This window comes from Ursus maritimus, unplaced genomic scaffold, assembly GCF_017311325.1.
Source record: "Ursus maritimus isolate PB19 unplaced genomic scaffold, ASM1731132v1 scaffold_21, whole genome shotgun sequence".
NCBI lineage: Eukaryota > Metazoa > Chordata > Mammalia > Carnivora > Ursidae > Ursus > Ursus maritimus.
Window position 1 is genome coordinate 21898916 of NW_024424564.1, and position 22483 is coordinate 21921398.

Genomic DNA, 22483 nt, shown 5'->3' on the forward strand with positions numbered 1-22483 from the left:
TTTTTCCCTTCCTGTCCTTTCATATCTTGTCACTCCTTCCTCTGTCCATTTCCTCTTTCCCCTTCTCTCCCCTCCCCCACTCACCTCCCTCCTCCTCCATCCTTTCCTCAGACCCTCCAGATTCAAGTGATGCTGAACATGGGCCCCAGTGGGGGCGTCTCGTTGAGCCTCACAGAGCTGATGGCACTTTGAGAGCTTCTTTTTGTGTATGATCTCTTTTAGCTCTGCACAGAGGAGGCACCTCCAAATTCTGCTCGATGGTGCAGGAACTCTGTAAACAGAGTGATACTTGAGCTACCATTTGAGAAAGGCAAACGGCAGTCTTGGAAAAGCTATCAGTTGACTAGCTTGCTTGAAGCCCAAAGACTGGCTCACACATTCAGAAAACCACACGTTGTTCAGAATGACCGATTCCAAGGGTGTATTCTGGAGACCAGCCAGAGATGGAAATACAGGAGGTAGAAAGCAGTTTGCTTTGGGCCCTGGGTGACAAGCTGAGGACCTCCACTGAAAGCCAGGGGGAGCCTTGAAGGAGAGAAGTGAGCAGGCTAGGCTTTTAAGAGAATCCTCTGACAAAAGTAGGATGGATAGACTAGAGGGAGAGCCAGTGGAAGGCAGAGGGAACAGGTAGGAAGCTTTTGCACAAAATAAGTGGAAACATTGAGAGTTGTAACTAAAGCTGGGGGAATGAAGAGAAGGAAGGAAACTCAAGGGAGTAAAGAGGACCCTAGAACCTGCTGATTGAATATGGCAATGATGAGAAAGAGTTTAAGAATGTTAATTTTCTGATGACTGTCTGGGTGCTCAGAGTATTTCCTGTGTGAAGGGACATAGGAGAATAGCAGTCTTGAAGGGAGGGATAGAGTTTAGTTTTGGACATGTTGAATTTGAGGCTCCATTGGCCTAGCAACTGTAGTAGGGTTACAAGCCAGCAGGAGTAGGGTCTTAACTACTTTACAATTAGTGTTTTGTGCACTTGATGTGTGCTGGCCTGGGTTCTAAGCACTTCACATGGATGATCTCATTTATTCCTTATAATAGCTCTGTGAGGTGTAGGTATGATTATTGTGAGAAAAATGAGTCATAGCAAAGTTACGTGACTTCACTGAAGTTACATATTTAGAAAGTGGTGGAGTATCCTGGATGCCATTTATATGAACTGCCCAGAAAAGGCAAATCTCTGTACAAGAGAGAGAGCAGGTGAGTGGTTTCCTGGCGGTAGGAATGGGGTTGATGTAAATAAACATTAGGGTTATAGAAATATTCTGACGCTGATTATGGTGTTAGTTGCCCCACACTCAGTAAATTTACTAAAGATCATGGAGTGGTACACTGGAAATGGGTGAGTTTTATGATCTAAAACTCAACAAAATTGTAAAAAAAAGTGTTTGGAGTTGGGATCATTATAAATATTTTATTTTAGCTGTTGTTTTCACTGGGCTGTAATAGAAAAATGCTCTTAAAGATATCAAGGCATGTTAGGGTGCTCCTGGCACCTTGAAAATTGTTCCTGTACTTAAAAAAAAAAGGTATTTGGTCTTTTATGCCAGTCTTTTGGTTGTTACTTGATTACTGTCTGTGAAGCATTTTCCTCTTGCCGCTTGTAACTTGCTGTTTCTAATCTGCTTTGGGGTAAGGGGCAAGATGGCCAAACATGTCTTCTGCCTGCTTTCTGCTCTCCTTTGCTCCCTCCCTCCCTTCTAGAGTCAGGAATTGTGTTAGTGACAAGGAATTAAACAAACAAAAAAAAGAGGATGATTAAAACATTCTCATGTATCTGGCACTCTAAAATTAGATATTATAAATGACTCAGTGGGGCTCTGAGTCTTGCCTCATGGAGACGAGGGAGGCTCTTTACAGGATTGCTCCTCTGTATTGCCTTGGTTTTATTTTTTGGTTCATGGGACCTGAACACAGGCAGGGCACAACCTTGTTTAGAAAGTTCATATATTATTATATTCCGTGAAAAGGATTCCTTGCGTCTGCATTTGCTCTGCTACCTTTAGAAGCAGATAATGACAAACCAATTAGTTCCTCCTCTCTCTACCCACCCCAAGTCCTGTCACCTTATCATCATTTACTTTGATTTTTTCATTATGAAGTTGTACCTTAAATTATCCAATGTTATGTAAAATTTAAAAGAAGAGAGATAATAGGCGTTTTGATTCTTCTGCTTTGTTTTACAAACCCTGCTGTCTAAATCATTTCTTTTTTTTCTTTTGGTCAAGTAAATCCAGTTTTGAATGCAGCAGAGACTTTCCTGGTAAATCTTTGGCAAATCTATGACAATGTTTGGGCAAAATGCCAACTTGATGTGTGAGTTTTAATACTGTGTTCTGAGGAGCAAACTTATATTTCTGATCCTCTGTTCTTATCTGGGCTACCAGAGAATGGCACAAATTGCGGGTGGTAGGATTAGAAATGATAATGATGCTCTTAGCAGAATTAGTGGACACTTGTCACGTGTTCGTGGTGCATTCGTAGTTGGATGCTTTGGGATATTTGGTTAATTGTCTCTGAGTGCCAGTGAGATGTGGGGGCAGACAGGTGTCAGGTGCCTGGATTTATCACCAGCTCTAAGTAGAATGTCTTTAAGGCTGTGCACAAAGTACATATGTTGCATCTTTTATTAAATTGAAAGTGATAAGGTCGACACATGAAACTAAGACTTAGTTATTGAAATGCACCGGGGCCTTTTCTTCTCACATGCAAGCATTGTTCTTGGTGCAGTTTGCTGAGCCAGAGCGGCCGGGGGAAGGAAATAGAGAGAGGAGATAATATTTCCCTGGTCCTGCAAAACCGAAATAAACATCTTCACATTTAAAGCCTCACAAATCTAAGGCGGGGCGGGGGGGGACGAGAGGGTGATTTAGACTGCTAGGGTGTTTGTGTTCATGAGGAAGGAGTATTTCACCTCTACCCTGGTGTGCTTGGAAGTTGAGGTCCTTCCAGCAGTTCAGTGATAAAATCTTCACCATGCTGTGAACCTGCCCCCAAGACAAATTTATTATCTGTTTGCTGATTTTACTTGTAAGAGTAACAGGGAGAATCATTTTTATGTTGCATACTTTAAGAGGCTTATTTGGGCATCAAAATTGAACAAATAAAAACCAGCTCTTAAAAGAATTGGAAACAATTAGAAAATACAAAGCAAGAAATGAACTGCACAAAATACTTTGAAATCTTCAAGGGACTTCTATTAATTATCCAGAGGGCATTCACTCAGCAAATTGTTCAGGACTGTCAGTGTGTCAGGCAGCTTGCTAGGTTGGAAGCTGTAAATTGGCAGCCCAGTTTTTTCTTTATCCTGAATTGTGTTACAAAAAAATAAAAAGCCAAGGAAAACAGAAGAAAACAAGAAAGGTTAGTTAGTAGCCAACAACCTAAAAATTAGGACACTTTATTCCCAGATACATATTTACAGCTTTCTTAATTTAAAACAAATTAAAAAGAATTTGACAACAGCAGGCTCATATTCCTGCATGGAACCAATTAGCAGGAGCAAAAGAGTGGCTGCCCCCTCATTACCAGTTTTATAGATGAGACAACTTAAGGAACACAGTTAAGCAGCATCCCCAAGGACACAGACTGGATATTGTGGAGTTAGATTGCAAACTTCATCTAATCCAATTAAAACACGGAAAAAGTTCTTTCTCCTCCTTCATATTGTGGAGTCTTGTGGAGGTTGCAAAGCAGGGTAGAAACTAATATTTCCTACATTTGGAAATGCTTTAAATCTATGAAACCTGAATTACACCAGTACGCTCCAACAACAAACTTGTAAAGCTAGGCGGGAGTTTAATTTCCTTTCAGAGAGGGGAGCTGTGGAGGCTCAGAGCATAATTTACGCACGGTCACAAATCTACTAAGTGACAGTGTCCATATTAGAACGCTGATCCCCTGGCCTAGGGTGCTGGAGCTTTTGGGATGTTGTGAAGATCGGGGGTTGGCTAATAATCAGAATGTTAAGCCCGAACTCAGAAAATGTGTTGTTCTTAAGTGTGGGATGAACCTCCTGGCCGTGCTGGTTTTGTCTGTAAAGAATGGTCCAGGATCAGCAATTTCCCGCGGGTTAGGGAGTGCTTCCAGAGAGATCCACCCAATCCTCGTTATGCTTGCTGTGTCGTACTTCATGTTTATAGAGATTTAACCTTTCACTGGGAAATCGAAATAGGGAGTTGGGCAGTTTATTAAATTTATTAACATCCAAATAGAAGTTGTGGGTCCGAATGAGCAGATCTAGGGTTAGACTGGCAAACACTGGTTGTTGCCCATGTTGGGGAGTTTAATCCTGTTGATTAGAAACAGGAAGCAGCACGTTTCCATGTTAGCATTTATATTCAGAAAATTGAGGGCTAGTGTGTAGAACTTACTACATTTCTGTGGCTTTTGTTGATTATGTTTTAAATAAGTCTGAGTCTCAAAATACAGTAACGAGATAAATGGGCAAAGACCGAAACTGAGCAAAATGTTCACTGAAAAAGTTTCAGCAAACATCTCTCTGTTTTGCATAGTAGATTCTCAGGAAATATTTATTTAAGGAATGAGAGAAAATATCATGCAGTCCAGGTACCACAACACTGGGTGAATGTTTTTTCCTTTGGGTGTGTGCCTGATAGAAAAATGGGATTCTGCTTCTTTATCGTGATGTCCTAATGTAGGGGAAAGAACACAGCTTAGGCTTCAGATAACCTTGGGTACATGTGCTGGTTCTGTCGGGTTTCTGTGTGACAACTGGCAAGTTATGAATTCCCTTTGACTCTAATTTAATTTATTTATCTATTTATTTATTTAAAGATTTTATTTATTTGAGAGAGACAGTATGAGCGAGAAAGACCATGGACGGTGGAGAGGGGCTGGGGGAGAGGGAGAAAACAGACTCCTTGCTGAGCGGGAAGCCCGATGTGGTTCTCAATCCCAGTACCCTGAGGTCATGACCTGAGCCGAAGGCAGACACTTAACTGACTGAGGCACCCCCCTCTTTGACCTTTATTTAAATGCATCATGGAAATGACAATGTCTGCATTCTAGGGGAGTTTGAGATTAAGTGTGTAAAGTTCATGGTAAATGGTGCAGGTTAGATAAAGAGTAGTTTTATCACTACTTTTGTTTGTAGAAATGATTTTTTTACATAAAATATTTTAAAGCGATTCCAGTTTTGAAATACAATGATTAGTTTACCTAATCTCTAAAATTTCATCCTTTCTGCCCTTCTTGCCTTTTTTTTCCTTTTTTTTTGGATAATAGTTTTACTGAGATGTCCTACAATTCACCCATTTAAGTTGTACGGGTTTACTGCTTTTCCCCCATTTGTTTAATTATTTTTAATCAAAACTGTATATATTTAAGGTGTACAACATGATTTGATGTACAGTTGACCCTTGAACACAGAGGGGTTGGGGGGGTCAATCCCCTGCACAGTCAAAATCCAAGTTTAATTTTTGACTCCTCCAAAACTTAACTACTAATAGCCTACTACTGGACACTTTATTGATAAACAGTCTATTAACACGTATGTTGTATGTTCTATGAATTCCATCCTGTATTCTTACCATAAAGTAGCTAGAGAAAAGAAAATGTTATTAAGAAAATCATAAGGGAAAATCCATTTACAATACTGTCCTGTATTTATTTTTAAAAATATTTAAGTGGACCTGTACAGTTCAAACCCATGTGGTTCAAGGGTCAGCTGTGCGTATAAAGCGAAATGATGGGACACCTGGGTGTTTCAGTCCGTTAAGCGTCTGCCTTCGGCTCAGGTCATGATCTCAGGGTCCTGGGATCGAGCCCCACGTTGGGCTCCCTGCTCAGCGGGGAGCCTGCATCTCCCTCTCCCTCCGCCTGCTGCCCTGCCTGCTTGTGCACGTGCTCTCTCTGTCAAATAAATAAATCTTAAAAAAATAAAGTGAAATGATTACTGCAGTCAAGCTAATGAACATACATCCTCACAGAGTTAACATTTTTTGTGGGTGAGTAGACTTGAAATACACTTTCAGCATTTTTCCAGTGTTGAGTACAGCATTATTAAGTATAGTCCTCATGTCTGCATATTTAACCTTGACTTCTTTGTCCTGCGTACCTGCAGCTTTGTACCCTTTAACATCTCCGCATTTCCCTCACTCTCCTGTCTCCTGCTGGCCACCGTTCTACTTTGTTTCTGTCACCCGATTTACTTCTTTTTAGATTCTGTATATAAGTACGATCATAGAGTATTTGTCTTTCTCTGTCTGGTTTATTCCACTTAGAATAATATCCTCAAGGTCCATCCGTGTTGTTGCAAAAGACAGGCTTTCCTGCTTTCTCCTGGCAGAATAATATTCCATGTGTATCTTCTTTATCCGTTTATCTGTTGAAGGCACTAGGTTATTGTGAATAATGCTGCAGTAAACATGGGAGCGCAGAGATCTCTTTGAGACCCCGATTTCACTTGCGTTGGGCGTGTATACCCTGCAGCACGTTTTTAATGTATTCACAGATCTCTGCACCCGTCACCACAATGATGAGAATACTTTAATCACTTCAGAGAGAAACTCTGCATTCTTTCGCTATCATTCCATATATCCTCATTCCCCTCTGTGCTGTGCAGCCAGTGATCTCTCTTTTTATATAGATTTGCCAGTTCTGGGCATAGTCACACACATATAAATGGAATTATAGGTAATCTTTTGTGACCGGCTACTTTCACTTAGTCACGTGTTTTCGGGGTTTAGCTTGTAGCATGCATCGGTATTCCATTCCTTTCTACTGCCAGATGTTCCCTTGTGTGAATATAGCACATTTTATCTTGGCATTCATCCGTCCAGGGTATTTGGGCTGCTTCTACCTTTTGGTTATTATGCATAGTGTTGCTGTGAACATGCCTATTCAAGCTTCTGCTTGAGTACCTGCTTTCGGGTTTTGGGGTATATTCCTAAAAGTGGACTTGCTGGCTATATGAAAACGTTATGTTTTACCAGCTGAGGAACTGCCAGACTGTTTTCCAAAGTGGCCACTGACATTCTCACTCGCAATGTCTGAGTATCCCATTTTCTCCACATCCTCACCCCTTGCTACTATCTTTTTCCTTCTTGTCATCCTAGTGGGTGTGAAACAGTATCTCACTGTGGTTTTGATTTACATTTTCTCAATGTCTAGTGCTGTTGGACATCTTCTCATATGTCTCCTTGTTATTTTATAATGACTCTTGACTACACCAGAAAGCTCTAACTTTTGTCTTATTTGTCTTGTCCAGATCCTGATGGCCAGGGTTGAGAGGGGGGAGCTGAATGATTAATGTGCATCTGGAAAGCTCAGCAAAAGATTTAGTAAATGTTTCTCACTTCTGTCTTTTAGCTATCAGATCAGGAAAGGAAAACAAGACTAGAACTAATTGCTCATCAAGAGAGGAGTAACAAATATAAGTGGTTCCGATATGCATTTAAATTAGATTACATTTAATGAGAGGTTTTCTAAATGGAGTTAATTTGAAAGGACACATAAGTCATTGGGTTTAATCTGTGTACCTTTCAGTAAATAGCTATAATCCCTCCTTCCTCCTTCAATTTCTGGTAAATAAAAGTTACTCTTCAGAAGAGCATTTTACTTCCGTGTTCCCCCTGCTATCTGTGAATGGCAGCTGCTGGGTAGGTTCACTAGTGTAATCCTCCTGCTTCAGGGAGAAACTCACACTTTTGAGGTTTCATATGGATCAGAAAACATGTGCATTTCGATAAAGGAGCAGGGAAAGTTAAAAAAAAAAGTTTTCTATTTGCTTTTGCTTCCCATAGCTTCAATTATGTTTTTATTTTTTTCTTTTCTGAAATAAATTCTATTTTGGTCAGCTTCAGTATTAAAATAAAAAAAACAAGAAATAAGTCTTCTTTAGTTAGTTTCCTACTGAACAAGGACTATATCTACAATTACGCAATGAACCTATATCGTCTATTAAAAAAGACCCTTTGCATCCAAGAGTTGACTATGAGATAATTTCTAAAAATAAGGGAGTAAGAGGATAATGGACTGATTTAGCAAATGCTTTGAAAAAAATTCCAAGTTAATTTTGGTGGGAGAAGACAGAAATAGAGATTAAAATATTCAGGCTATTTAAACATTTATGGAAAAGTGCATGCCTTGCCTGGACAAAATTTCTAAGATTTCTGTAATAATATGTGTGGCCATTTATATAGGATGTTATATTATTTTCAGAGTGCTTTCCCCTCCAGTATCGTGTTGGCTCCTCACAAGAGCTATGTGGTATAAATAGGGCAACAGGATTCTCCTCACTTCAGAGATGAAGAAATTGAGATCTTAAGATGGCAATGACCTACCCAAATCTGTCTTCTGGTTATTGATAGTGGGCGGATTTGAATCTGGGTCCACTGACATCATCAGCCCTTTTTCTCCTATACTCTGTGGCTGTTTCACTTTTGCTGGATTGCTTCTGGAAGAGCTATAAGGTTTTTTTCTTTGTGTATTTTGCAAAATGTTCACCAGCTCTCCCACTCCTGCCATTATAAAGACTCTCCTGATGAATTATGCATCAGCATTTGACTTAAAAAAGAAAAATCAAAGGACTTGGATTTAAGTAGTATTCTCACATGGAAACATACTACTTCTTACATGCTTTTCTTTTCCCCTAAATTTGTTGGTGAAAGAATGATTTAAATACTAATGTGAAACCTCATAGAATGTTGCCACCTCAAGAATATGTAGTTTACTAAGCAGTAGAATATAGTTTTAAAGAAAAATTAGCTTCAGTGGCATTAAAAAGATTTCTTATTCTTTTCCCCCCAATTTCATTGAGTGTCAATAAAATCCATGTTAAGAAACAAGGTGGGTTTGACAAGCAGTCCTCACTTTCTGCCCCATGTGGTAATCGTCCGAATTTAACAGGCTCCATCTGATTCGTCTGCGCGACTGTAGGTTTTTCATAGCGGGTGTGTATTCATTGCATCTTCGTAGTCCCTGTTGCAGAGCCTGACACATGGGAGGCACTCGTCAAATATGTGCTGAATGAATGAATTAGGGTTCAGTTGCTCATCATCTGATGTGAAGGAGGAACATAGCCACAGACTGAAAGAGACATTTATAACAATTATTAGACCTCAGGTCTTGTAATTTGGTACAGGAGAAGGTTGGAGGCTGAGAGTCACTGGTGCAGTTAAGGTGCTCAGAGGCAGGGATTCTGCTTTTGAGGGGAAGGCTGGAAGAGTGGGGGTTTCCATTTGTTTCAGCTTAGAAATTCCCACTGCAGTTTTCTGCTCCTTGTTAGCTGTGGTTGCATAAGGCGTCCTGAGAGATGGGAACTATTACAAACCAACATACAGGTTAATTTCAGAGCATCCTGGGACTTCTGAGAACACATCTAGTCTGCTCTGTGCACCAAACACTGTAGGCTTCTATCTCAGTGACCCCTTGAGTACCAGCCTTACTTTGCCGCTTATAGCTGAGAGGCCCTGGATAAATCCATGAATTTCTCTGAGTTCCAATTTCCTCATCAGTCAAGTGAGGATACAAAGACCTTCTGAATTTGTTGTAAGAGTTTATTATTCTAATAATGTATTGTAAGAATGAGTGACATTATATAAAAAAAAAATGTCCAGTTTCCTCCTGACATAGATGAAGTTTGAGTGTAGGACACTGAGGCAGTGCAAGCTGGACTGGACATTCAGAAATAATCATTTATTAATTTTGGAGTCTTAGAAAGTGCCTTGGTGTGCTTTAAGAATCTGTCATTACCTTAGGAGGACTGAAGGGAGATTGGGCTGTTTAGTCAGAGCCTCTCATCTGTCAGGCTTAAATAGGAGGAATGTAACAATATGTTACTTGTTAGACTTGAAGGAAATAGAAATGTTGTATGGAAACTTGGAAGGAGACTGATAATCAGTTGTCAAGCTTATATTCCATCATAAATCTTTTAGCCATAGATTTGGTATGACTCTCTAAGAACATATGGCCATTGAGTGATGTTATTATCTCATATTTCTTGTAGATAACAGTATCCATTTGTACTTCCCTGGGAAAAAGACTCAGTAACTTCATGACCTTTGACAATATTCATGCTTAGACAATAAACACCTCTCTGGTCCTGGTGTGCAGGAGATGATGCATGCAAACCATAGAGCATCAGGAAATTGGGGAAGGTAAAAGTCATCGTGAGATGATCACCTCCCATTGTTGAGACCTCTTACTATTACTTATCCAAAATTTCAGAGTGTTCCTTTCTAGTAGTAAGAGAGCAGGAAGGGGAGTTACGAATTAGATGTAGAGTGAGAGGCCTTTCCTTGTTCAAAAAATGTTAACAAAAAGTTGTGTTTTTAATTAATTAATTAATTTTTTAAGCCATCAGTAGAGTATATTTTTGGAAGGCATCCGGATTTGGAAGAGGGGTTAGGGGAGAGTATTTTTTCAAAAGATCTTGCTAACCTAGATAATCAAAAGTAAGTTTTCTTTTCACGACTTTTCTACTTTTTTATTTTCTGTCAGCTTCCTAATACCTGGAGGTGTTTTTATTAAGTGTGAATTTATTTGTACTGAATATAATATTAATTTTCTTTTGAACAAGTAGTTTTAGAAAATTGAAATGATGATTTATGGATCATGTTTTAGGATGAATAGTTCACTAGATTTTTATTCTTATTTGAATAATATGTCAAGAAAAATTGTTCTGGGTCTGTCTGCTGCTGTTGGAAGTGTCTGCTGCTGGGTTTGTGCTGCTGCTGCTGGAAGTGGTTCCAGTTGTTAAGAGTGCATACAGCTTGCAATGAAAAGCACAGGGGAAACCATAGATGATTGAATAGTATGCCGGAAGCATGCCGACCACAGGATGATAATGGGATGGCAGTGACACTTGTGATTCTTTTTCCTAGCAAAAAAACCCCCCAAAAAACCCAACCCCCCCCAAAACCCCCAACAACATTCCTGAGTTTTTCATAAGTGCCAGGTATGGACCTAGGCACTTTATTTACACTGTTCCCCGTAGATTTCCCAGTGACCCTGACAGGAAAGTTCTGTCGTTACCTGTGTTTTACAGATAAAGAAAGTAAAGCCACCAGACATTATGCAGTTTGCCCAGGTCCCTTAACTAACAAGGGCAAAGGCCAGATTTGAGCTCAGATTGTATCCTTTTAATCAGTTATACCATACCACCTTTGACTTGCTGTGTATCCTTAGGAAAGCCCCTTTTCTTTCCTGAGATGCAATTGAATGACCTGTTAAATAAGGAAAGTCTGTTTTCTTTATCTCCCTTCTAATTCTGATCTTTTGTGTTGGCTTTCTAAACAACACTTGTCACATTTATTTTATTTTTTATTGTCAAAAGTAGACAAAAAAAAAATTGAGGAATTAAATTGCATTTCTGGCACCTCAAGCATAGAATCAGTCTTAACCCTTTGTTCTGTTTTCTTCTAATCCTTCTCAATGTATATACCGATTTATTTCTGCTGAGACTACATGACACTATTTATTCATAGCCTTTTGCATTCTGCTTATTGGGCCTTTGGATTTTCTCTTTTATTCTCTTATATTGGTGTGACAGAAGCTTCTCCAGAGATGCCTGACATCCCATTCCCAAAATGGGATCCACAACTTAAAACAACAACATGTATTTTTAATTCAAGCCTTCACCCAGATCCCTGAGGAGGACAAGAGATCACTCCCTACGGCAGCTCCAAATGAAAATGCACCAGTGGTGGGAGACTCCAACAAATCAAAAAAGAAAAAAAAAAGGAATAAAATGAAATGGCAGATACCCAGTGGCTGAACAAGTTTTCCCTTTTGCACTTTCATGTCTGTGTTGTGGTGGTTTGTTTGTTTGTTTGTTTTTTGTGGCGTCTCCTTTTATTTTATTTTATTTTATTGTATTTTATTGTATTTTATTTTATTTTATTTTATTTTTATTTTTTAAAGATTTTTATTTATTTATTTGACAGAGACAGAGACAGCCAGCGAGAGAGGGAACACAAGCAGGGGGAGTGGGAGAGGAAGAAGCAGGCTCATAGCGGAGGAGCCTGATGTGGGGCTCGATCCCATAACGCCGGGATCACGCCCTGAGCCAAAGGCAGACGCTCAACCACTGTGCTACCCAGGCACCCCTGTGGCGTCTCCTTTTAACACTGTCCAGCGAGAGCTTTGAGAGCCATGGTTAAGCATCTGATCTGGTCTTCTTCTCCTCGCCTGCTGTTCTTCCTCTGGCAGCAGGCGGTCTCTAGCCTTTGCAACCACACGTCGGAGCCCCCTGGAGGGCCAGGCGCTCCTGGACTCGCCGCTGGCGCCGAGCCCCTTACCTCATTGGAGGCCTTCTGGTTGTGCGAGCGCTGCCGGTAGACACCTCTTCTCTGTTTTATTTTGTGTGCTCCCAGAGTTTGTTTTACAGCGGGACTTTATTACCTGGAATTGGTTTGAGATTATTTAACTTTCTTAATTTTTAGAAAAAGTTTGTTTTTATTAAAGTAATCCTTCTAATTTGAAGAGTCAAAAGTACTAAAGGCTTTTAATGAAAACCAGACCCCGCTGCACTCACTCCCTGTTTTAGAGCTGTGTTTCCCCAAAGTGGCCGTTCTCGTCTCTTCGAGCTTCACTTCTGCTATGAGTATCTGTGTGTTGGAAAAACGAGAGGGTGGCCCTAAGCCCACTTACCAGTTATGTGCCCTTCGAGAAAAAGTGGTGATGGGTCGGCAGCCTCCAGTGCCCTGTCCACTTTGAACAATGTGGACTTTAGTGGAGGCGGATTTTCAGGTCTCCAGTAAATGCCTGTGACCATTGACCGTTCTCTTTAACCCACGTCCACGACCGAGACGAACACCCTTAGCACATCGTTTTGTACGGTTGGGTAGCACCTAAATTTTCTTTAGTGAAGGCACTAGTTTAAGAGTGAGGTGGTTTCGTGCTCTCACAATCAGAGGCAGAGGAATGAGAAAATAAATGTACAGGAGCTATCCTGCAAAGAAAGCGGGGCCTAGGTGTCGGTACCCTTTACATCATCGTGGGCAGCTTCTGCTTCATAATCCTTTTTTTTTTTTTTTAAGATTTTATTTATTTATTTGACAGAGATAGAGAGAGAGAGAGAGACAGCCAGCGAGAGAGGGAACAGAAGCAGGGGGAGTGGGAGAGGAAGAAGCAGGCTCCCAGCAGAGGAGCCCGATGTGGGGCTTGATCCCAGGACCCTGGGATCACGCCCTGAGCCGAAGGCAGACGCTTAACGACTGAGCCACCCAGGCGCCCCTCTCCTTCATGATCCTAACGGGTGCACTTGCAAAGCGAGACCTACTTGGAAATGGTGGGTTAAAATTTGCTAGGGTGGTAAAATGAAGAAGTGAGGCATAGAGATAACTCGTTTGTCTTTTCAAGTGTATAAGTTATTCTGATTAATGTGTTTGCATGTGGAAAACTGTTGCATTGAGAGTAGCTAGCAGCTTTTTGTAGTAGCTTGTGGAAAGCAGACATCTTCAGGAAGGTAATTATTTTAAGTGCATCTGTAGCTATGTAATGCGCACATGTGTTTGTAATTACAGTTGGCAAATTTAGAATCAAGTGCCAGATTTATCGCTGTTTATATATTCAACAAATGAAAAAAATCTATTTAATATTGGCTGCTACCTTTACACATGTGCATTGTTGCAGAGTTTGCAAAGCACGACCACGTGATAGTTGTCACCACTTACATGTGCTGTGGACTGTGCCGCACAGAAGATTGTGTTGGGTCACCTCACAGGCTTATCGCTGAACTGAGCAAATGGTACTCCGTATGTTGCCAACATGGGGCTCCAGCGTGTCTGGCCGTGTGGTGGTAAGACTTGGCATGTGAGTTCAGGGTTGTTTCTCATCTTTTAAAGAAAGAAAATTATACGTTAGTGAGTACAGTAATATTTTCAGTAAGTAGAAATAACATGCTGTCAGGACATAATTTATGAGAAGTATTTAGTAGGCCATATACAAATTTTAGAACAGTGGGAATTTTTGGCTAGAAATTTAGAGCTGTTTGCTCTTAACCAAACTCCAGGCATTGGAGGCCTGCATTTAAATGCGTGATATGTATATTAATTTGTTTACTTATCAATTTGTTGACGTTTCGGCTTTAGGATAAATAACAGGCCTTTTTTTGGGGCAAAGTCAAGAAAAATAACAAATGTAGGATTTCATACAAGTAATGTCTTACATCAACAGTTTAGTTATGTGTGTGTACTGCAATTAGATTGCTGTGTAATCAGGAACTAGTAAACCAAGTAAGTGTGTGGCTGGCAAGGTCCTATTTTGTAAGGGATGGTTTATGTAGTAAACGACTAACTGGCCCAGCTTTAGTTCTGGATCGTGCTAATATATGCAGAAACAACATAGAGCCAATTCTTGATTAATAGGAAGTTTACCTAATTTGTAAGTCATGAGGGCTTCCCCTTCGTTCTCCTTGTTCCTTACCCGCTCCCCTTCCCATCCTCATTTTCATAACTGCTTAGAAAAGGTTTGGGTGGGAGAATGATGGGGAGTTATTTGGTCGGAATTTTGGCTGATATTTTTTGGAACCTAGGAATTGTTCAAATGTTTTGCTGGTGTGAAATTTCAAAAGTAGTTATATGTATTTTAAAAAATTATTCAGCCTTCTTTACCGAAAGCAATTTCCAGTTGGCTCTGGCTGTATCATACTGGTTCAGGAAATTTAAAATTCTCTATCATGCTTTACTATCGATTTTTATACAGATTCTTGTCAGAGTAAATGTCTCAATGGGACTTTTTTTTTTTTTTCCTGGCTACTGTTTTCTGGAAGAACAGCTGTAACTTCCCTGCATTTTGGTTCTCATGATCTTTAAGGCGCAGTGAACAATTGAACACAGTAGTTATACACAGACTGATGAGGACTAATTTAGGTTTCCAGCTGTGTGGAAGCATGGTTTAGCTATATTTCTGTAGGTCACACAATTAAGTAATTTTATAGTTGTAATTTGGAATATTCCAGCACCTACCTGAAACACTGTTAGCTGGAGCTTAGAAACTGATAAAACCTAGATTCCTCTTGGGTGCCATCCGAATAGGGTTAATTGCCCTAAAAGGACCTTTTTGTAAGGAGTTCCAAAGCATGGATACGAATATCAGCATCACTGCGAGATGTTAATGGGCTGTATTCACATAATTATAGCAATTAAAGTCACTGATTAATATGTAAGAAAACTTTAAGAATTTTAAAATTTTCATTGTTCTTAGAAAGAATCTATTTTCTTTTTTTTTAAAAAAGATTTTATTTATTTATTCGACAGAGATAGAGACAGCCAGCGAGAGAGGGAACACAAGCAGGGGGAGTGGGAGAGGAAGAAGCAGGCTCACAGCAGAAGAGCCTGACATGGGGCTCGATTCCATAACGCCGGGATCACGCCCTGAGCCGAAGGCAGACGCTCAACCGCTGTGCCACCCAGGCGCCCCAGAAAGAATCTGTTTTCTTCAAAATACTTTCCATTGGTGAAACACTTTCCTTGTTCATTATGCATATATAAATATAGTTAAAGCAAGCTGAATAATAGAAATGTTGTCATCAAGAAAGGATGACTGTTGGAGAAGATCATTTATTTTAAGTCTGCTGAATTATAAGTAATGAATTCCTTGCTGTGAGGTGAGGGTAGCACATGTTTTAAGGATACCCAAAGTCATCACAGATTTTACTGCCACTTCAGTTCAGTAAACATGTATTGAGTGCCTACAGTGTTACTGTATCAAAATTCTGTTAAATGTTTGGGATTCACAGATGAATAAATACGCAGTGTGCATGCCAGCTCTCTCCTTCTGCGGAGTTTAGAGTTATGGATGGAAGTCAACGTTCAGCAGCTAATTCAGTGGTTTCAGTCTTCTTTTTGTGTGTGTATGAGGGGGGTTAATGTACCTTTGTAGGAACTCCTTATAGGCAGTCAATCCAAGTGATTAGTTTTACTTCATATTCTTTCTTCTGGTAAATGACATGCCATATTCCACTCTTAGAAGGTAGAAGTAGTTTTGAGGGAGGTTTTCTCAGAGATTATGATTTTGACTGTTACACCAATACCAAAGAAGAAGCTGGAAGACAGGGCAGTTGGGGTCCAGAGAAGTAAGGAACATGGCGACATGAAGGATATTTTGTCTGTCTCCTTTGTGGGCGATACAATGCCAAAGCAATTCTTTATGTAAGCTTGTGTAGTGCTTTATAGGTTATACAGTGAGGTTGAACGTATATCCAGGTAAATATCTCAAGTTTACATAGTTGTGGAACTGGTCTTTAAAAATGTGTGTTCCTTCAACTGCGTGCCAGGATATAAAATGGCAAGTTTTAGCGCACAGATATTCACTCAGGCCCATGTCAGACGCGTGTTGCTTCCTCTTCCTCACTGCTGTCAGTACCTTAAACTTTTATTAAAGAACTAGTGTGTGAGGGGCGCCTGGGTGGCACAGCGGTTAAGCGTCTGCCTTCGGCTCAGGGCGTGATCCCGGCGTTATGGGATCGAGCCCCACATCAGGCTCTTCCGCTATGAGCCTGCTTCTTCCTCTCCCGCTCCCCCTGCTTGTGTTCCCTCTCTTGCTGGCTGTCTCTATCTCTGTCGAATAAATAAATAAAATCTTTAAAAAAAAAAAAAAGAACTAGTGTGTGAATTCATCCAGTTCTTGAACATCGGCTGGATGCCTATAATGTGTGTGGCCTGGGCAAGTCACACCAAGAGGTGTGGGTACGTCCTTAGTCTGATATAATAAGGAGCTCAGATGAACAGGTACGTGTCTGGCTTTGTGGTATTGTGATGGAGTTATGCAGGGGTTGATATGTAAGTTTTCTATTGTCGTGTAAACAGTTATGGTAAGTCTGAGCAGGCTGTGTTCTCTGCTGAGGATCTAACAAGGATAAAGTCTAGGTATCAACTGGGCTTTTCTCTGGAGGCTCTGTTTCCAAGCCCATCCAGGTTGTTGGCTGAATCCAGTTCCTTGTGGTTGTAGTTCTGAGGCTCCTGGTTTCTTGCTGTCAGCTGGCGGTTGCTCTCTGTTTCCAGAGGTCACCCACATTCTTTCTCATGAGGCTCCCTCCATCTTCAAAGCCAGCAGTGGTGGGTCACGTCCTTTGAATCTCTCTGACATCCCTTTCTATCATCAGCCAGAGCAAACTGCTTGCTGTGGAAGGGCTCATGATTGGATTAGGTCTACCGTATAATCACTCTTTTGCTGTAATCACAGGAGTGACCCCATGGGGTGGATATCATGAGGGTCATCTCAGAATCCTGCCCACCATAGTTGTTACTGGAAACAGAAGAGAGGTTTGAAAATGGCTTCTTGCTGTTGGTGATCGCTGAGCTGGAGGGACATATACTTGGGTTAAAGTCCAAGTCTCCACTTAACTGGCTTTGTCGTTACTATCCAACCAGTATTTACTGAGGGCCTGTGTTAGGAACAAGTCACTACACTGAAGAGACTGATTGCTCAGTCATAAAATGGGGGAGACTTATATTTACTTTGGAGGGTTCTTGTGAGAATTAGAGGTCATATAAATAAAGTACCTGACAAAGAGGTGTGCTCATCCATGGCGCTATCAAGAGGAGTCTATTGGAAAGAGTCTGAGACGTGTTGCAGGTGGTAAGGAAGTATTGAGAGAGGCTAATTTATACATTCTGTCCCTCATTCAACAGGTATTTATTGACTCCTAAAGAGGAGGCTGAGACTAGGGTAAGTGAGGAAGATACTTGCCTTGAGCACAAAATTTTAGGGGGTGGGGAAGGGTGGTGCTCAAAACCCAGTAGTAAGGGGCGCCTGGGTGGCTCACTGTTAAGTGTCTGCCTTCGGCTCAGGTCTTGATACCAGGGTCCTGGGATCAAGCCCCGCATTGGGCTCCCTGCTCGGTGGGAAGCCTGCTTCTCCCTCTCACACTCCCCTTGCTCGTGTTCCCTCTCTCGCTGTCTCTGTCAAATAAATAAATAAAATCTTTAAAAAACAAAACAAAACAAAAACAACAACAATGAAAAAACCAGTAGTGAGATAAATGATATGCTAGGTAATCTTTTAAAAATAAAATTAATGCAAAAAATCCGTAATGAACCAAATATCAGTATAAAGACTGCACTCCTTGTGCTGAACCATATTGTGCTTAGAGCCATATGTAAGGCAAAAGAAGAGTCGATAGTACTTAGCCTGTCTTTATTTAAACATTATTTTGTATTAACTTTGATTTTTAAAAGTATTGTGTTAATTTCATTATCTCGATACCTGAGTTTTATTTTTTTATTTTTTTATTTTTTAAAGATTTTTATTTATTTATTCGACAGAGATAGAGACAGCCAGTGAGAGAGGGAACACAAGCAGGGGGAATGGGAGAGGAAGAAGCAGGCTTATAGCGGAAGAGCCTGATGTGGGGCTCGATCCCATAACGCCAGGATCACGCCCTGAGCTGAAGGCAGGCGCTTAACCGCTGTGCCACCCAGGCACCCCATCGATACCTGAGTTTTAAATGTCGTGCTCAAGATGAAAGCCTTTCTCACCATACCCTAGCCCTGGCCCTGTTCACCCAGTATAAGGCTTTTCTTTTCCCTTTTGGGACGTTGGAAGTCAGCAGTAGAGTATAGAAGTTAAATAAATGGTACACAGAATGTAATCAAAGTTCAACTTCACTTTGAAGATGATTTTGACTACATTTAAATATTATTTTAGGTTACATCCTGGCCTTCCTCTCAGTACTTATTCATTTCCACATTTATTAAAATATGATCAACAGTTGTCAAGATGATTAACTTATTAAAAAAAAAATTTGTCCTATGTGTGAAGTATAGAATTCTTTTTTATTTTGGAGTTGCTTTAAAGTCTCAATAAAGGCCCATTAGAGTGTTTGTATAATAACAGATCTGTCAGTTTTGACTTTTTTGTTTAATTCCTCTCTGATTTCAATGGCTTTGTAATTGTTGTTCTTTTTTAGCAATTGTGTGCTGTTATGGGTGCTTTCCAGTAATGCAAGTGGTTAGGGCAACTGCCACATAATATCAGAATGACTATTTTATTGCAAATCTGTACTCCATTGTGTTTTCCTTCCACAGCCTTGTCAGAAAAGGCTAACATTTTCTATGGTCTGGGCATTAGTCCCATGATGGATATTTAGTCCTATGACTGCTATATTATTACTATATTTTAACATTTCTGAGAAATACAAATCAAGGTGCCACTTGTTATTTTGAATGTACTCCAAACGATAGACTCTACCTAAGAATAGATAGTTGGAAAAGGAAAGCATTGCTTCTAGCTAATAGAAGCTAAAATGAAGTCTTTGATTTTAGTGAAGGTTGCAGTTAATATAGCTTTTATGATATGGTAGAAACATTTATTAATCTCCCTTTTCCCTTACAAGTGAACAAATGCTCTATGCTTACACACTAATATACCCATGATTTCAGACATTCTTTTTTTTTTTTTTTTTAAAGATTTTATTTATTTATTAGGCAGAGATAGAGACAGCCAGCGAGAGAGGGAACACAAGCAGGGGGAGTGGGAGAGGAAGAAGCAGGCTCATAGCGGAGGAGCCCGATGTGGGGCTCGATCCCATAACGCTGGGATCACGCCCAGAGCCGAAGGCAGACGCTTAACCGCTGTGCCACCCAGGCGCCCCAAAGGAATTTTTTTCCTTTCTAATACCTAAATACCAGTGCCCAACGGGAGATATTTCCCTGATGTTTTTGAAAGGATCACATTCAACAGAAAGCATCTTAGGCGGTGAGTTAGAATAATAAATATATGTTGGGAGAAGGGAAGAAAGTCCATTGGTGTGCAGAGCAAGCTTTAAATTCTTTCTCAACTTTGCCAGTAGTAATTTGCTAGGAGTCACTGGGTTACTGTGGTATTTTTATTTTTGTCTTACTTAGAAATTTCTAATAGTTCCAGGTTAAACAAACTAGTAAAAATCGTTCCATCTACTATGATTAGATATTTTTTCCTTTCTCTTCATTCTAGAAGTTTGAAAAGGACAAATGGCAGAAATGACTATGTTCCCTTAAAATAGCATGCCAATGGACAAACCTATATTACGTTTAGCAAACAAATGAAAATGTCTTCATTATTCATAAAACTGCGTGTTTACCAATGGGGAGTTGTTAGAGTAGATGCCATGGGGAAATTTATTTTTATCTTACTGTTTTAGCTACTTTATCAGAATTCTCTTCTTACCTTTCGGTTAGTTTAGGAAAATATTTCTTTTGATTTTGAATAAGAAGGGTGATCTGTTGCCCTTTAAATTTTGTGACCACTTACTGAGTGACAGACATTTGCATTCCAAATGAAAGCACAGAATTGTTCATAGTTACTTGTTTTTCTTCTTCAATAGACAGAAACAACAGGTTGGCTCTTGTGTTCATTTTAGTTTTACGGTGTTTTTCAAGTTTTAATGCTGTAAGGGGAGTTTTATTTAGGAACAGGGAACGTTTTCCTCTGAGTCACTTGGGATAAATTGTCTGTTGGCCTAGTAGGAAGACATAATGGTTGAAAATGCGCTCATTCACATGAAGTGAGAACTCCAGATCATTTACCACCAAATATTTAAACATTCTGAGGCTACTGGGGGAAAGAAGAACCAGCTATTATTGTTAGTTATTTTAATGTCAGTGGTGGCTGTTTTGATCAGTGATGAAAAAAAATTAGTAAAATGATCCTTAGTCTTCTCTTTAGTTAGTTAAAAATGATACATAGAACGGTATTTCGTAAATGCTTGTCCTGTGGATGATTATGGCAGTGATTATAAGAATCATAGTGGCCAGTGTCTTAAACAGTGCCAGATATGTGTTGAACACTGGGAGTTGAGTAAGACGTATTTCTGTCATATAAGAGCTCAGATTCCCTCGCCTCTTTGTGGGTAGATGTGACCATATGATTTAGTTTTGGCCAGTGGGATGTAAGTAGAAGAGATGTGTGTAACTTGATAGGCATCATTTTCTTTCCTCTTTCCTGCTAGCTGGAAGGTAGGTGTGATGGTGGGACCAAGATGGCCCCAAAAGCAGATGGCGTGAGTTGAATATAGCAGAGCAACAAGATAGGAGTCTGTCTGGGTCCTGTACTGTTGGGGACCTGTCGTTTCTGGCACTGGACTATATATTATGCAGATGGAAGGAAATCCCATCTTGTTTATGCCACTGTTATTTTGGAATTTCCATTTATTTTTGCTGAACTTGATCCTATGCTAAGATCTAATGAGACAAATGTAGTCATTGGTCAGGAAGCCAGGTGGGCTAAGTGAATTGAATAATGGATGAAACGACCATCTGTTAGGAATAGCTGGGGGATAATTAAGGCAAGAGTCCAGGGTTATCTATTTTTATGTGGACACGAGATGCTAGATAGGAATCCAGGAAGACTGACTTAGAAAACCTTAAAGGAAAACAGTACTGGAAAGAGTACTGCAGTTGGCTTTACAAAGCCTGTATCATGCAACCAGTATTGCTGCTTACTCTTCAGTGAGCCCTAGTTCCTCGAACTGTGAGAGATACTTTTGATTGTTACAAAGATAAAATGGAACATGTATTGTGAATTGCTTTGTAAACCACGTTCTGGGTAGTGAGCACATTGAACAGGTACAACTCACAGGATGAAATCATAATAAGAATTTAAATTGTGCTTCCTGCTATCCATTTAAAATGTATTCAGAGGGGAAAGTTTATTCCTCTTTGTAATGAAAATTTTAGCAAAATACAAAACCAAAAGAAATATTTTCCTAAGTCAGAGAACTTGCTAGAATTGTTCTGAGTTTGCTGGTAGTAGAAAGCCTTTATAATTCCTTTAAATTGCAATTATAGTCTCATTTGGGAAATAAATATTTTTTTTATTTAATAAAGTTTTATTTTCCAAAATGTATAGTTGGTGGGATCTGTTCATGCATCTTCCCAAGCAGCTGGGGGGGTATCTCCACCCTTGGTGTTTCTGATGTAAATGACTTGAGCTCTGTGCTTTGAAACCAGTTTAATAAGTCCTTTACCAAGGAGCTGGCCTGGCCGGGGAACCTCGAATCTTCAGTCTCTCGGAGAGAACAGCTGGAGTTATATAGCTTAGAATTGGGAACTTCCTTACAGAGTTTGTCATATGTCTCTTTGTCAAACAAGACAAACCAGGTTATTGAGCTTGTCCTGAACTTTGCCTTCGGACAATTTCTTTTTGGCCTTGCCACCACATTTGTTCTCTGGGTCTTTGTCTTTTTTGGCCAACTTTCAGGCATCTTTCTTGTCCTTATCGTCCTTGGGTGGCGTAGTGGAGCTCAGAGAGCAGCGGCCACCCCTGTATCCTCACTAAGATGTCAGACCAAAAAAGCTGGGAAATTAACCTTTGCCTCTGGTAGACATTGTACAAGGGAGTCTGCATTCTGGAAGGGTAGATGTGATGGACTTTCATTCACTGAAAAAGTATTTATTGAACACCTGCTATGTAGCAGGCACAGTTCTAGACTGGGGAATATAGTAAATCACAAGACAGAAACTCCGGCTTCTTGGAGCATCCTTTTACTGGCTCCTACTTTCTTCCTTGCTAATTTTTTCTCCATTTACTAGCTGCT

The 22483-nt window shown here is 40.1% G+C and overlaps 1 protein-coding gene and 1 pseudogene across 1 annotated transcript in view; one reads left to right on the forward strand and one right to left on the reverse strand.

Moving 5' to 3' along the window:
- Positions 1 to 22483, forward strand: part of TMTC2 (transmembrane O-mannosyltransferase targeting cadherins 2) — a 388624-nt gene that overhangs the window by 22367 nt on the left and 343774 nt on the right. The window lies entirely within an intron of this gene.
- The window catches only part of LOC103656250, a 50211-nt pseudogene continuing 49537 nt past the window's right edge, over positions 21810 to 22483 (reverse strand).